At 38.0% G+C, this 17,181-nt stretch overlaps 1 long non-coding RNA gene across 4 annotated transcripts in view; it reads left to right on the top strand.

The window, feature by feature from the left end:
* Nucleotides 1–17,181, top strand: part of LOC110357065 (uncharacterized) — an 86,336-nt gene that overhangs the window by 57,207 nt on the left and 11,948 nt on the right. For 3 of the 4 annotated variants that reach the window (XR_010469667.1, XR_010469664.1, XR_010469665.1), the window contains exon 3: nt 14,552–14,667. This is a non-coding gene — a long non-coding RNA (uncharacterized LOC110357065). Of the gene's footprint in view, nt 1–14,066; nt 14,177–14,551; nt 14,668–17,181 lie in introns of all 4 variants that reach the window. The other variant, XR_010469666.1, reaches the window with a different exon arrangement.

The following is a 17,181-nucleotide window of genomic DNA, read 5'->3' as shown; positions in this document are numbered from 1 at the left end:
TGGGCAGTCTCCATTACAAATATTGGCTGTGTTTAATGTGTTGGTGAAGTCTGAGTCACTTGCACAATGTTGACTGTGACTTCAAGTCAGTTTAGACCAAGCTCAGTTGCATGCAAGGCTTAACTCTCGATTCTCCACCTTACTTAAGAATGTTCTCAGATCTCACCAGCCGCAAACCTAGCTAAATCCATGTATTAATCACAATTATTCGGCATGATGTTAAATACAGTTTTTCATGAGTTGCGGTCAAAATTCCTGCAGATACAGTCAGGCTTACAAAAAATTTCCCAGGAAAGAAACCACACATAATGTCCAAAGTTCATGTTAATGTTGATTCATGGCTTATTGATTCTCCAAGGAAGCAATAAATCTCTTGTGGATTTAATATTTATTCTGACCTATACTTAAGAACCATGGAAAATAATTTAAAGGAATTAACCATACTCCATTACAGTATTCTTTCAGCAGTGTTTTTGCTTTCATGCTAAATTTACAATATCTGTTTTTTTTTTTTTTTCACTTATTTTTAATATGGTCAAGCCTAGACTAAGTCTAGCTTTACAACTTACATACTGCATTGTTCGGCTATAGAAAGCCAATTTAATTATTTCTATATTTGTATCTCTTATGTTTTGGTTTGTTGTTAAAATATAATTTCTGAATGTACTCAATTTAGTTTGCTAATAGACTCCCAAAATCTTACCAGTATTGTGAAATCCCATAGAAAAAATACAGATTCATCAAACATAAGAGACAAAGGAGAACTGAGAACAAGAGTACGATATTCTATAAAACTATTAAACTATAAACTACTAAACTATAAGCTATTAAGTTTGCCTTGCTTATTTTTACACTGAATCTCATAACTGTGGTCACACTAAAGGATCTTGGTCCTCTGGAGTCTAAAACTCAGTGTGGGATCAGGGAAGACTTGGACTTTAGAAGTATGACTTGGAACCTCTGCGGTGGGTTCTGTTTGTATCTGTCCACATGTCACCTTTTTCATGGTCTTGAACAATATTTCAGGGAGATCTCAGCTGCTTATGGAGCCATAATTTGTAGCCTGGCTTATTAAAAGAACATGAAGGTGCTGCTAGTTTATGTTAATATGCTCTGCAATAAACTGTGGTGAAGTATGAACGTCTGGTCCCTAGGGAGCAATGGAGAGAAGGCTGGTAGAAACCGCCTTATTTGCACTAAACTAAGACATTCCCATTTGTGAGTCAAGGCTGTGAACCATCAAAAATGCTTGCAGACCTTCAGGAACAGGTAGTTGCTCAGCCGAAATGTTCCCAGATCTTTTGGACCCTGGTAAAAGAACAAGACACATCAGAAGAACATGAGGAAAATAGAATTCTCTGCAACACTTTGGAGGCCTAGTCTGCCTTATTAATACCTGTGTATTTTCTGTTGGCATTTACCTCCACTGCACCTAAGGTCTACATTGAAAATAATGCACAAATACTGAAGCATATCAGTTTATATTATATGATGTACCTCAGATGCCATGTGCACTATACTGCTTTACATTTCAATAACTACACATGGTCTCCCAGGATATCACATTTCAAGTATTTTCAGTATCCCACATAGGTTCTTTTATATTCTCTGAATAAAGGAGACAATTTTTTTTTTTTTTGGTAAATTGTTTGACAGTTTGGCTTTCTGCTTCTTCATTTTCCCTAGGTTTTGATGTGAATAGTTTCTGTACCTCCACCTCTCATTTATTTTCAATTTACGAAGCCCAGGCTAAGGAGTGCCCACACCCAAACAACAATGACTAAGACTTCGAAATAACATGAGGCATCTTTAACTTATTCTCCAAACGTGTAGCAATGAATGAGGTGCTGCCCAAAGAAATTGGGTGAGACAATTTCCCAAGTAATGAATTAATAAATGTTGCAACACTTGTTAATGCCAGCCAAAATCTCAACTTGACATGCTGGAACGTGATCAGAGCTCTCCTTCTCAGCAACCTTTACTTTGTTAGACAAGATGGTCCTGCTGTATTTAACTAACATTAAAAAGGAAGAATTGGTATCTGAAATGTGTTTTAAAATACTTGGAAGTTCACAGAGCAAGAACTGGAATAACATACCAAGATACATGCCTGTTTCCAAGAAGAGTAAACCTTGATGTCAGTCCTGCTTCAACTGACATTGGGAACTATTTAACCACATAACCATTTACCTTTATCAGAAGCAACATCAGAAACCACCAGGTCAGGTTATCAGGAGTGATTTCTTTAGCCTCCTATAACACAGAATTATATACGTCTCACACTCATATTTGCCTGATCCAATTTTAGCTATGTTAAACTTGGATATTTAGTCTAAACTAGGTACCCAAAGAGCCTCTCTAGGCAAGAAAGAGGGAGAGAGAATGAGAAATGTGCCTTGTTGGCAATCTAGATGGTGAGTTCAGTTGAGCTTAATTGTCTTGGAGGTGACATGCGTCTTCAAGGAAAAGAAAGGAATCATTACTAAGTAGTTTTGACTAAACACCTAGCATTTAGGTGACCAAAGGACAGTGATGTGTATCCATCATAACACCTCAGATATGCAATTCTTCTAGTTTTAAAGCTGAGCTATGGGAACCTCATGAAGGTGTGTTTCTTTAGAGTTTGAGACAGATGCAGTCTGGTGATGAGAATGCCCTATTTTCTTAAATGAAACACAAACAAGTAGGGGAGTGAGCCCTTCCAGGGAACTCTGGGAAATATTTTCATAGAAAAATTAAAAAATGCCACCCATTGGCTTGAGAAAATTCACCATTTTACACATATTATGCATATTGCAGAAACTCTGCTGGCCAGGTTGAGTGACTGATTTGCACCAAAGGGCAGGATCCCCTAAGGACATCTCCACTGCCTAAGAGGGTCTGGTCTTCCTAGAAGACTGGTGACTTCTGTGAATACCTCTTCCCGCCATGTGAGTCCATATGATCCAAATTCTGCAAACTAAAATGTGAACCAGAAACTTCTGAGTTTCTAGTCAGGCTCTGGAGATCAAGGCCCAGGAGCCTGAAGTTTTGACTTGTCATCTCCTCAGTCGTTCTTAGGCACTTATGCCTCTGGACTTGAGCCACCCAAGAAGTGCACTACATGCATATTTTTCACAGGAGACTGTTGGCTTCCCCATGGTATTTGCATTTCAATGTTAAGCATATACTTAAAGGCCTTCCCGCCTCGAAGTCTGCAAAATATATCTCCTGAAGCCAAATTTTCAACAGAAGCCAGTCACATGGGAGGGAGGGACTTTCCAGCTCTGGGTGACCAACTTTATCCCGTCATAGCTGGTGTCAGAGGCCCTCTCAATGCAAAGAAAATCACATAATACTCAGGAACAGGGACCCTTGACATGCCCAGTATTTTATCTTCTCTATCTTTAAGAAAGGGATATTAAGCCTTCTCAGCCTCAGATGGTTGTTGTGAAGATTAATTAGTTAATGCTTTTACAGCATAGTGAAGATGTAAAGTGCTACTACATAAAAGTATTATTAAGTGCCTGCAGGGTCTTGCTGTTTAATGTGGCTGAATGGGAAAGCCTCTGAACCATGGAGATTAGGTAATTTTAAAATAGTTCTTTTCAAATTGTATTATTTTTAACTCCTTTTTGTTACTAATATCCTCTCAACAGGGGTTGGAAATATTTACTCTATTCATTGTCTTTTACTATGTTCTCTAACACACACTTTTAAATAAACACACACGACCTAGGGTTTTATCTGCATACAGAGTTGTATTGGCTTAAAAAAAGGTGTGATTTTACAGCAATTTAACTTACCCTAATCCTTTTATTTCAAATTTAAATTAAGCTTATTTCAGTTCAGCATAAGCTGATTCTGAGCAAGTTTACGATAAACTGAGATAAGCCACTCTAAAACTGAAATTAATGTGTCCACATAGGGATTTGATCTAGTTTAACCAAGGTTATGAATGTGCACAGAAGTTATCGTGGCATAAGCCAGAAAATGAATTTAGAGCTTGCAAATGACTAAGCAGTGCCTGCTACTGAACTTACCCCTCAGCACCTCCTCTCCAACAACCTTAATGTTCATCAAGAGATAACCAACCTCCAATTACTTCCTGCTTTAGCACAGGGTGAAAACATGCACATAATAAGTACTGTGAAGCAGTAAGGATTTGATATATGTCCAATGTGAACTGGAGAAAGGGGAAAGACATTTAGGCAAGGACTATCTCGTAGCTGGAATTGCAGTCCTCTGTCTTGCAGGAATGACAGAGAGGATGGAGGGGGGATGATTACCATCCAGCTTGACAGTGTGTGCCTAATTGCAAACAAACTGCAAATTCGCCCTTCTTGTTCAATCTCATTTATGTGTCTGTATGTTGCTTTGGCTGACTTACGTCCATGCAAATGTGTGCATAGACACACTCTGAATTGTTCCTGTTCCAATGAGTGGCTATTACCCTAATCAAAATGGTGGCATTCAACACCGCTTTTGTCTTAATGTATGTAATTGCACAACTGGTAAATTGAGGGGCAGTTGATAGAAACTCAAATTTATGCAGGTATGTTAACAGAAAGGGAGAGAATGTAGCTTGTTCTGTTACAAGAACAAGAAAAAATAAGTACAGGAAAAGAGAAATTAAAGGAAAATAAAAACTAGAAGAACAAAAATCAAAGAGAGAGAGAAAAAAATGCTTTTGTTCCTTATGTCAATATTATCAATATAAACACTATGGAAAACAGTGAAATTTCATTTTCATTTTGGGTAATATTGGGTCAAAATACCTGACACAAACGACTTCTGAGGAATCAAAATTGGGTCACATATGAAAGACCTACATTTTTTAACAATGTATATTCTTACTTCTCCTTAAGTGACTTAAATTTTTGGTTACTTGGTTGTTCTCAAGCACTGATGAATGTGATTAGCAAAATAAATAAGGGTAATAGGTGTTTTCCCCTTCACTTAATTTATTTATTTCATTCAAAGCAAGCTGAAGATTTTACAAAATTAAAATCTAAATTTAGGCGCCCAAACCCTTATTTAGAAACTTAGGTGAGAAACTTATTTAGCAAAGATCATAAGCACATGTTTAAATTGATCCTGGTTCAGGAATGTGCTTAAGTATATGCTTTAATCTGATTAAATATATGTTTAATGTTAAACACATGTTGAAATGCTTTCCTGAATTGTGGCCTGATTTTCAAAAGTGTTAAGTACCTTGAACATCTCATTAAGGTCAAGAAAAGCTGCATGTGTTCATGCTCTTACCCATCAGGGCATTTTCTTACATGTTTACATTCGGGTTTAGGAGCTTAGCCTTTTTTTTTAGTAAAATTTTGGACTCAGTGTTGCTGAAGGTAAACACAGAAACATCTGGATTCATACCTTATCTGAACTATCTACCTCTAATGAGTTTTCAAAGTTGGGCTGAAGGACTGAAAACTTCAGCACAGCCTTGGTTTGTTTGGTTTTGTTTTGTTTTTGTTTTTAAAATGTAATTTTTAGTGCTCTCTGTTTCCATTTGGAAATGCTCTGCTCTTTCCAGTCCCAGCCAGAACTAAGAAATGAAGAGGTGTGTGAAAAGAAGTATTACTATTAAGATTATTTATTAAGTGCTGACAGCATGCTTAGTTCAGAGCAAGACACAAGTGAAGGCAGACCCTTCTTTGCAGATCTTACTCACAGGTAGTCTGGATTAATTTCAAGTTCCAGATGGCTTTTCAGGGTGGTTTCTATTTTATCTGAAATAGTTTTACTTTTTCTAAGAAAAACAAAGAGATAGTTTATGATTGGAAAGATTAGTTTTTTCCCCCTATTCTAAGATTATAGCAAATTAAAGGCCAGACATGTTTTGGCTTCTAGAACTTTAAAAAGTCTGCTCAATCCTGTTTCTTTTTTTTTTTTTTTTTTTTTTTTTTTTTTTTTGTTTTGTTTTATTTTTGTTTTGTTTTTGTTGGTTTTGTTTGTTTGTTTTTTGTTTTTTGTTTTTTGTCATTGTTCTTAAAAAGGAACAGTAGTTTTTAAACTGCTTCTCACTGCGTAAAGATATATTTGTAGGCTTTGTGCATTTTTTTTCCTTCATAAGGAACTTTCATTTCCAATAATCTTCACCCACGTGTTTTGATTTACATCAATAGCAGCTTTCCTACTGACTCAGAAAAGCTTTAGATCTAACCTAAAAGCCTTTCTGCAGCTGAGCCTTGCTAAGGGGTGGTAATTCTTAGCCTGTTCCCACCTGCTTATTTTTACTCTTTAGTTCCAGCCTCCTCCCTTGCAGCACTAAGAAGGTATTTCTCACTTCTCACCCCAAACGTATACACAAAACCGTCAGGACAGCTGCTGCCTGAGCAGGTTTTGCTAGTCTGTTCTGGAGGAGAAATATTCTCTTGTTTTTAAGCAAGACTGGGACCGTGTTTGGTAGCGACACGACAACTGTACTGCAACTCGACATGTGTGTGATACCAAATTAATCAAGGCAACCAGGTACTGGTATAATTATAGTCTACGTGACACTAACCTGTGCCCAACTCTGACTCAACCTGAGAAACATGGTTTGTCCCAGTCCTGCTCCATGTCTGTCCCCACCATGGGCTCACATCCTCCGCTTTTTTTCCTATGTCCTTCATTTACCATGTGACCTCTCTTTAAAAGCAGGAGTTGAAGTGGGAGATGCTCCTTCTTCCTTCTGACCAAGGCAAGATCTTCTGCCTTTAGGTTAATGCTGGAATAAAATGGAATTCTTCTCTGAGAAGGAAGGGGGCATAAGTCCTCAGAAAAGAGCCAGGGTGGAAAGTCATACAAGAGGACTTCCACTTTGTTGTGGAGTGGCAAATAAATTCCAGAGGGGAGAAATGAGTCCTAACAACCTGTAGTGTTAAAGTTTCCAAAATACTGTTTCACCCTAAGTTCTTCCCCTCTGTTCCCCCAAAATATAGGGGCTCCTTGTATAAAATACTTCACTGTGCTGTGATGCTTGGTGATATTGTGATACTTTTTTTGTATCTTAACATAAAATTCAAATGACATTTCCCAAAACTATTGTGTGGTCTTGTTGACTATTCAAAAGTGATGGTAAATTATTAGGGTACGGGAAGGTGGTGACAAACATTTGGGATCAGAGTGGCATTGGCTGTTATTTTATTCTGCTCCAGTGTGGGCAGAAAATGACATCTGGCTGTAGTCTTTCGAGTGAGTTACTAAATCCTTCAGTTTGGCCTCACATCACATTAACTATCTAAAATGCATTTTGTCTAGTTGTCTAGGCTCCCTCTGCAGATAATGAAGAGAATCCGTAGAGTGATTCATCCCAGAATCATGAGGTGATTGATTCATTTAATATATGATGTACACCTACGCACATTTGGACTACAAGGTGAATTTAGACAACCATGTTACATTAAACATTACAATTTAAGGTGCCTAATGTAAGATGGAGCCATCTCAAAATCTTTATCAGGAATGCTTAGCTCTGAGATCAGCTTTGGTACCTTTACTCCACCTCATCTGATTCACAAGTTTACTTCCTTATGGGGACTTGTTTTGTGTGTTCCAGATTAATGATAATCATGATAATTCTTTAAGGAGATTAAGTAATCCTCACAGTCACCATATGTAATAGGTAAATATAGATATCGCTGTTTTACAGATGAGGAAATAGACAGTGAGAGTTTAAGTGACTTGTTCTATCTAATTTAATCTTGTTTGAGCTAATCTAATCTATGTTTTATAAATAAATCACCCAGTAACTGTGATATGTAGGCAAGAGACAGTCAAGCCAGTGCTGGAGACAGTACTTAGGAATTCCTAGCTCCCAGGCCTATCTTTGTCCTGCAAAACCATTGCCTTAAGAAATAAGACATAGCAGCAAATCAAGTTTCCATGGAGTATTTCTAACTAATTTATTTTAATGCAATGGAAGTTCTGAAAACACAGAACTTCTCTTTCTTTCTCTGAATAAATTGGAATAAGATTTTTTACTGCACAGAAGAGCTGTATATGAAGAAATGGATGGGACAACTCTGTGGTAGGTGTTATTTATGTTATTCCTTTGGAGTGTTATCTGGGAGAAGACATAAACCCCTTTGACAATAAGGTGATATGACTTCAATCTTAAGTCCTTCCCCTAGGAGTTAGAGATATTAAAATTAATAAAGAAAAGCTATTTGTTTGAATTGTTTTGTTACTTTGAATTTTTAGTTGTTTTATTTTTTTTTAAACAAATACTTTCTACTCGGTTAGTGTTTACTCCTAAAAGTTGAAATCTGTTTGTGAGATGGGCCTGTATGGGCAGCACGTTTCTTGGGAAACAGAAGTTCAGATCTATAACTCACTTTTGACTTACATGAGTGAAAGGATGAGATCCTCTCTGAATGAGTCTCTGCTTGCTGAAGCAAGAAAGATGAAGGTTCATTTCCCCTTCCTAGCTCAAATAAAGGGCAGATATGAACCAGTCTGGAATGAATGTTCAACCTTAAGAGTATTTGCTATCCCTGGGCAAAATCTGTTGCCTTTGGGTTTTTAAGTGGTTGTTTAAGGTTGGCGAGATTTTTGTGGAAATGGGAAAAGGCTTTGGAATTTTACAAAGACCAAGGAGGAGGAAATAATTGTTTCATTCAATTTATTCAGCTAGTAACACAGATGGAAGAGAGCTCAGGATAGCACACTGGCAGGACTGGCTTCTGGAGGTTCCCCAAATTATAGGGTGCATTTGCAGAGTGAAATGTAGTTTTCAGACATTTACATGAGAAAGTGATCTCTTCTCTCAAATGAACCATTTCTTCCCTGTTCAGTTTTTACTACGGGTACAGTCAGTGAGGCCTTCCATGATTAGCTCTATCTCGGAAGTACGGGGCAATCACTTCTCCACAGAAACATGTTCTACCTCTTTCAAAGCCTCTGGTTAAATTTTTATCTAAGTCATCAGATTTAGCAATTTGTAACTGATCTAATCTCTCTGCAAAATCCTTGCTCACCGAAACTGTATCCAACAACTCTTCACCGTAAACCTTGTTGTTCATATAAAAATAGAACCGCAAATTATGAATTATGTTGGTGTCTTTTCTTTATTCTCTCTTTTTTTTTTTTTTTTTTTTTTTTTTTTTTTTACTTCTTATGACCTATCACCCTTTCTTTTAACCTAAATCAAACAGATTTGCAGATTTGCTTAACAATAGCACTTTATGAATCATATCACCAATTGCCAGCTATCATACTGTGAAACAGCTAATAATGTATAATTAACGTTATAGGCAAGTAATGAATCACATCATCATCGCTGACTGTCTACCACATTATTAAAAGGAAAGATTTAAGTAGTCACAACTACCTTTTTATTTTCTTCCCTCCTTCCCCCAAAGTACTGTAAGAAGAAAAGGAAATTCCAGCTCTGTATGTCAGCTGTTATTTCCATCAAACAACATGATACATCAAAATGATAGTCATGATCATTTACATAGGAAAAACCTAAGACAGATAGGTAAATAGGTTAACACTTTCTGTAATTTATCATATTTACTGTCAGCATGTGCATTAAAACATGCAATTTGCTGAGATCAGTAGCATCTCTGAGCAGAAGGAGTAAAAAAATTAGTTATAAAAAGACACATGCAATTTGAAAAATTATTAGAAAGAAATTCACCTCCAGGTTCTCATTGGACAGTGTGCAGTATTTGTTCTCTAAGAAGCTAACTAAGTTAGTCTTCATATCTCTATGTTTAGGTCTTAATTTTTTGCAAGTTAAGCAAGGTATTTGAACAGCCTGTTTCACATCCGTACCAAATTCTTGGTTACTTCAAATGTTTTTTTTCTTTTTTTTTTTCCCCCCCTTTTTTTCAGTTTTGGTAAATAATTCTGCCCAGTTCTGAGCATCAATATGGCAATTTTTCAGCTCATATTTCACTAAAAATAATAATGCTTCTGTAGAAATCTCCTCTTCCTGCTCTGCCCATACAGGAGAAATGGTTCACCCTTTGCCCACTAGGCCAAGAGTCACCAGAAGCCTTTCCAAAGTCGTTAATACATTCCTAATAGGTGACTGAGGAGAACCATGTCCATAGAGCCTTACACAATACGTGTAGGAGGTCAGACAAAGAGTGCTTGCCAAGCAGTTTCATTGACCTATTTGACTCGTTCAGTTGATCAGTGGAAGAGCAACTACTAAAGCTAATGAAAAAGCGGCACAACAGCCATTCTCCCTGACCCTTAGGGGGAAAACAGGAACACACCTTGTTAAGTTTGATTACGCAGAATTTGGATAAATATTTACATGTAACAGAATCAGGACCTTTTCTCTATTTCTAATGTCTCAGGTGTCATAATAAGGAAACTTTAAAATATGTATCTTCCCAACATGCCTCAGATTTGAAAATATACTTGTCTTGTAGGTAGTTAGAGAATAAATCCTTTCTCAGGAGAAGTCTGTGTCAGACAAGGATATTGAAATGAAGTTTTCTGTTTTCCTTGCAAATGCTTTAGATGTCCTTTCACCTGTAAACTTCAAATTGCAATTATTTTTTAAAGTATTTTAAAACAAATGAACAAATGATACTCTCTTTAATGGGTATATTTTACGCTCCTTCAACAAATGCATTTCCATCTTTTGATCTTTCCATCTTTTTTTTTTTTTTTTTATCAAAGAGGAGAAACGAAGAAAGTTTCATTCTTTTAACACTAATATTTTAACATTTTTCCTCTTCCTTTATCCCTCATTCTTCATGTCTTCCTTCTTAGCAATTCCCTCTTCCCTTTATTTCTACTTTGGTAATGGAAAAAACCAGAAACTCTGGATGAGACCCATTTGTTCTGATGCCGAATTACTCATTGTAGTGTTGCTTATTCCTAGTGGAAGCACCTGCAGAAGGAAGATCCTCTGATTTAGTTGCTGTATCTTCCAAAGATGCCTATAGCTGTCCTTTGAATACAGAGTATGCCTATGGCAACTGGTTCATACTCAAATATTTAAGTGTAAATACATGAAGTTAAATGATAGCAATACCACCCAGGTATGAAAACTTGAAATAAATTGGATATTCCCTTTTCCTTTGATAGCTTTTTTTTTTCCTCCTTTTGCAAGCCAAAGTACAAATGGAGGAAAAAAATGAGGGAAGAACATGAAAAATCACTGGCATTCAGCTTGTTAAAGAGAAGTTGGAAACATATGAATATTTCCATCATTAGCTGCACTATTTATAATACTAATAACAAACTAAAACAGAGACTGTCATAAAAACACTCGGTATATAAGTATCGGTTCAGTACAGCACTACAGAGGTAGATATGACTGATTTGTGCACAGTACCCAGCAGTCAAAATAGTCAATGAGGAGGAGGGAGTAGTGAGCTCATTTCTTCCCTGCATTTAAGAGACTTTGTACATATAGGTCTCACTTTCCATCAGTTTATATTGACAATGTGGAAGACATTGACCTGATCTTATAGCAGTTGGACTGCCCATCTGAGAATGAGCAGGTCTGGATTATGACTTCTGTTCCCAGGCTTTATTATGTATTTTGCATCAGGCAGTCACTGAGTAAAACAAACCTGGGACCTGTGCCAGGGTTTGTCCACACCCATGCAGTTGCAGAATCGGGACCTCTGTCTTTCCCACAGATATGATTTGTCAGTCCTTTTATGCAAAAAAGTAGAATTTTCTGCTGTAGTGTCAGTCACTTTTTATTCCCAATAGCATTTGAAGCAACATAAATAAGGAGTGTTGTTGTTGATGTTGTTTTGGTTTTGGTTTTTTGTGTGTGTGGTTTTGTTTTGTTTTGTTCTTTTATGGTGATCTGTTAATTATTTCCCCTATTGGAAATATTTCAGATAGTTTGCTAATATTGTTCCCATTTCCTGGGCCATTTGTCAGATATCTTTTTCCTCTAGAACTACTGAGTAATTTAGTGCTTTATGGAATTATAATCTCAAAAAGGCTCCAACTCTAGTGAAATTTTGCTTTAAGAAAGGCCTTCCACCTACTATCAAATTACATTTTAGTGTCTCTCATTGAACTATATGGTATTGGTCAACATAAAATTGAGTTGCCTGTTGAAAAAAAAATCAAGATGGTATAACTGTCAATTTTGAAGTAATAATTATAGTTTTATGCAGTAAGGTATTTATTATATTATCAAATTAATACACCTTTTGGCATGTCAGGGTCTGTGGGTAATTATAGTTTAGTATTGTGGTAATAATTTGTATAATTTATGTTACTTATGAAGCAGTACTGAAAGCCAAAAAGCTGTCTGGCATAATTACTGTTAAGAAGCAAGATCAACAGATATCCCTAGCCAAAAGAACACAGCCCTAAGGGTAATAGACTCAAACAAGCAGAAGTCACCTCAGGTATTTGCTTTGCAGTTTGCCTTTTCTCACCTGAGAGATGGCCCACCCACTATTCCAGGTTACATTAACAAGAGTTGGTTGCTTTTATGTTATTGCTTTCCACTGACCTTGAAGTTCTCATTTTAAAAGTGAAAAGTAAGAAAGTGGTAGTGGGGAGCCCTTTGTAAGACCTAGTTCTTCTGAAATGAGAAGAAAACAGTTTGCTGTGAGATGAGGGTGGGTGAATTAGTACTGATTCTCTTCTTTCCATTGACTTGGGCATGGAAATTTTTTTATTTTTTTGTGACTGTGCTCTTGTTTTTATTTTTTTTTTTTTTTTTGTTCTAAGTGCCATGCAAACACAGAACAGAAAGATAGTCTTAACATTAAAAGTCTATGCAAAGCTCACTCTGTAAGATAAAGTTTATTACTGTTTAAACATATTCGTAAATGTCTTAGGAGCTTGGGTAGAAATAGGCTGAAAGTCGTGTCCATTACCCCCCATGCCCAGCTTCTGTGTATTTATGCAAATAAATGCATAGAAATGCACAAAGTGCCCTCATCAACTTTCAAAGCTCAGACCTCTCCTGGCGGATACTTACTCTTGTTTTTTTCTGAAATAAATAGTCTCCAGAAATTTTAAGTAAATAGAAATATCTCAGGAATAATCTATAAATTTTGCCAATAAAATCATGATCACGCTGTCCAACCCAAACTATAAACCTGCCTTGCTTCCTTCTCCCCTCCATCCTCAGCATCACTCTTACAAATGGAAAATTTAAGTCTGGTGTCATGTTCTGTGAAGGTTACAGACTCAAGCCTTAGCTGAGGAAGGTTATGAACAAAGGCCAAGATCCACAAGGGTATTTAAATACGTAATTCTAGTTAATTTATATGTGCCTGATCCTGAAAACATTTCTGTACATACTCAACTTTCACTGGCTGGGTGATCTTCCTAAGTCAAAGGCACAGAGGTGTGTATATTGTGGCTAAGTAAAGAAATACCGAATGGAGAGTGTCCTGCCAGGAGGTCACTCTTCTACTATATTACGGAATGTCACAAGCTCTGCCTAAGTCTGGTGAGGAAGAAGGTATTTTTCCTTCCTTTTTTTTTCTCATGCCCTTTATTTCTGAAACTCTGTACTACCTAGAGAGAAAAATAGCAAAAAAAACCCAAACAAAACCAAATACCCCACTGACCTTGTTCTACATTTTTTGACTGTCAGCACCAACTGACTGCGAAACTCCTTGGTTGAAGTCTGAGTAGAGGATACAAGGGAGGGATTCATCTCACTTAATGTTATGTATCAAAAAGCTGGATGTCTAAATCTGAGGTAGACTCACTTCAGAGTCAACTGACAGAAGCGGGCACGTCCAGGGAGTTAGTTATCCGATCTTTGTCAGACACCTATGATGGGGTAAGATGAATTGCACTCTGGAGGTGTCCAGTTCTCTCCATGAAGAGAGCTTGGGGTGACGAGCTCAGACTTAGTTGTTTAGTTTTTAAGACGTCCAATTTAAGGCAGATGAATTTACCTCAAAGGCTTGGAGTGTTTTGCTGAAACTCGAACCAACCTTTTGAAGTTCACTCCTCATCCTTATAGAATACAGGTGTGCCAATATCCAATGTCTCATGTTTTTAATTCTATAGGAATAAAGTTTTGTGTGTGTGTGTGTGTGTATATGTATACTTAATGGTTATACTGTCAAGTTGACCTTCAACAAATAATTAGAAAGCATTTTAATCCTGCTGCATACTGTTTTTGTTGGCAGGTACCCTGGAGAAGACACTCTCCTACACGGAGACAGCTGGGGAATTTCTGCCCACTGTATCATCATTACACAACAAATGGGAGCTTATTAGCTTATAGTCCATCCTACAGGTTGATAAGGTTACTTTGTAGTATGGGGCTAATTAATATAAGACCTCCTTCACTTGGGCAACTGTTATGCCTTTATCTTTGTTTACCTACTCTAACTACCTCATATGATGAATATCATTAGCTATTACCAATGTTTATGCAATATCCCTGGCCATGATCATAAATCCAAGCTGGCCATTGAAGTTGGGAGAAGCAGAATTAGTTCATAAATGCATATTCACGTGGCATCAGATGTCAAAACCTTCAGATAAGCTTGAGAAAGAGAGTCGTAAATGGTCTGGTGAGACAGAAATGCTTTTGCACTGTCAAGGAATCAGAATGGTTCAACAAGAAGACTCTACTGTTGTCATCTCTTTCTTTTCCATGGTGGTGAAGTATCCTTCCTATGTGTCTTCGTTGCCTTGAAGATGAAGAAACCTGAGTGCAGCTGTTGCTTGGCTGAGGAATAATGCCAAACTAATGAAGCACATGAAATTCAAACAGCCAAGTCAGTAAGTCATTTCACAAACATGATGAATCTGGGTGGCTCATGCAACAGTACAGAACAGGCTGGTTGGTTAGGGTCCTTTTTAAAAAAAAATACATAGTTGATCATAGACAAAGAATCCTGTCATGCTTTACCGTGCCAGTGTTTAACGAAGCATGTAATTATGATGTTAACAGTGATATTGCCCAGGCATGAGGCGTGGCAAGGTGGTCTCAAAACAGGTCAGAAAACCCTGTTCCTTATATCTGGACTTAGGTGCTCTTTCTAACACTCTCTGTCTCCTTTGGGAGACAGGATGAGTAACTTAACCTTCTTTCCTCAAGTAATAATCATAATGATATGTATAATGAGAATAATAGTTGTCTCACCTGCCTGACAGGGAGAAGGTGCTGTGAGAATTAATTAGTTTGTGAAGCACTTTGAAGATAAGTGCTACGTTATTAATAAGTAAAACCCACTGCACTTACATACAACTTGCAAGTGATTGTATTATATTACAGTGCTTAGATAACACAGAGATAGTTGCCTTAGAAATACCAGTAGATGATAGAGAATTGAAGAGATACATAACCACCAGATCGCTTGTGTTTTCATTTTGTGTCACGATTTTTATGGGTTTAATGATATTTAGCCCCTAAAATATGTTCCAGTAATGGAAATTATTGTTCACATTTTAAAGATGTCACAGGAGAAAGGAAAAGCAGTGGGGTATGGTGAATGAATATTGACCAAGAGTGAAAACTAGGTGACCTCTCCAGAGACTCTGCCATCCCTGTGATGTGTAATCTTTAAAGGTAGTTCATTAACCTCGGTTCTGATCATCCAGTGTGAGTTTCTTCTTACTGAGCTTGTCTACCATGAATCTTTTGGTGGCTGAGTGAATAACGTTCACTAAAGACCAATGTCACAAATGTGTGAAAACTGGCAGGAACCAGTTTTGAGGCAGGAACCTCTCAAATGTAATTAATTCACTGAGCAAGGATGTTCAGTATCTTTTGGGTCAGTGATATGTTCCTGTGATGTGAATTGTTGAGCTGGCAGCAGGAGCTGAAGGGTATTTTAAATCTGGAAGCCAGACAAAAGTTGCTTGGAGCGAAATTAGTAAACATAGACTCATAGAATAATTTAGGTTGGAAAGACCTTTAAGATCATTGAATCCAACGGTTAACCTAGCACTGCCAAGTCCACCTCTAAACCATACCATGTCCCCAAGAACTTCATTTCTGCATCTTTTAAACCCCTCCAGGGATGGTGACCCCAACACTTCCATGGGCAGCCTGTTTCAATGCCTGACAACCCTTTCTGTCAATAATTTTTTCCAAATATCAAATCTGAACCTCCCCTGGTGCAACCTGGGGCCATTTCCTCTTGTCCTGTCACTTGCCACTACAACCTCCTTTCAGGTAGTTGTAGAGAGTGAGAAGGTCTGCCCCCAGCCTCCTCCAGGCTGAACTCACAAGGTCCCTCAGCTGCTCCCCATCAGACTTGTGCTCCAGGCCCTGCACCAGTTTCATTGTCCTTCTCTGGATTCACTCCAGCATCTAAAGATCTTTCTTGTAATGAGAGGTCCAAAACTGACTCCAGTGTATGAGGTGTGGCCTCACCAGTGCCCAGTACAGGAGGATAGTCACTGCCCTGGTTCTGCTAGACACACTGTTCTCAATAAAAGCCAGGATGCTGTTGTCCTTCTCCTTCTTGGCCACCTGGGCACATGCTGGCTCCTGTTCAGCCAGCTGTCAATCAACACCCCCAGGTCCTTTTCTGCTGGGCAGTTTTCCAGCCACTCTTCCCCAAGCCTGTATCATTGCATGGGGTTGTTGTGACCCAAGCACAGGGCCGGCACTTGGCCTTGTTGAACCTCATACAACTGGTCTCAGCCCATCGATCTAGCCTGTCCAGATCCTTCTGTAGAGCCTCCCTGCCCTGGAGCAGATCAACACTCCCACACAACTCGGTGTCAATTGCAAACTTACTAAGGGTGCACTCAAACCCCTCATCCAGATCATTGATAAAGACACATGAAAATATGTGGGTTAATGCAGAATTGCTCACACTTTCAATCATCAGAGAGTTTGTTGGCCTGTAAAGAGTAAAAAGGGGTGGAAAGGTAAAATCTCAAAGGAAGAAGGTGAGGTAGCTGTTGATGGTGAAGGTTTCTGATTCTACCCAGGTGACCTGACCCTTACTTGTGAAGACGATGGTTCTCGAGTAAGGTCACAGAAATTTTGTTTTCATATGGCACAGCATTGTCATGTTGTCACTGGGAATTTTCCATGACATTTAGAGTACAAAGATGTTTATGCCATGCAGCTTTCTTACCAGGTCAACGCTGCAACATGGAGAGCTACCTGGTGGACTTCACATGGCCGATGAAATTTACTTCCAGCTTCAGGTGTGATGCAGGGATTCTGAATCCTTCACAACCTCTCCTAATCTCTTAAACCAAAAAGTAAGAAATTGAGCTATTTCTTGTCTCAGCAGCACTGGACCTGACACCCACCTCAGCAGTGCTGGCAGC

This window comes from Columba livia, chromosome 1 (genome assembly GCF_036013475.1).
Source record: "Columba livia isolate bColLiv1 breed racing homer chromosome 1, bColLiv1.pat.W.v2, whole genome shotgun sequence".
Lineage (NCBI taxonomy): Eukaryota > Metazoa > Chordata > Aves > Columbiformes > Columbidae > Columba > Columba livia.
Note: the sequence above shows the minus strand (reverse complement) of the source record. Positions and strands in the feature narration are given on the sequence as shown.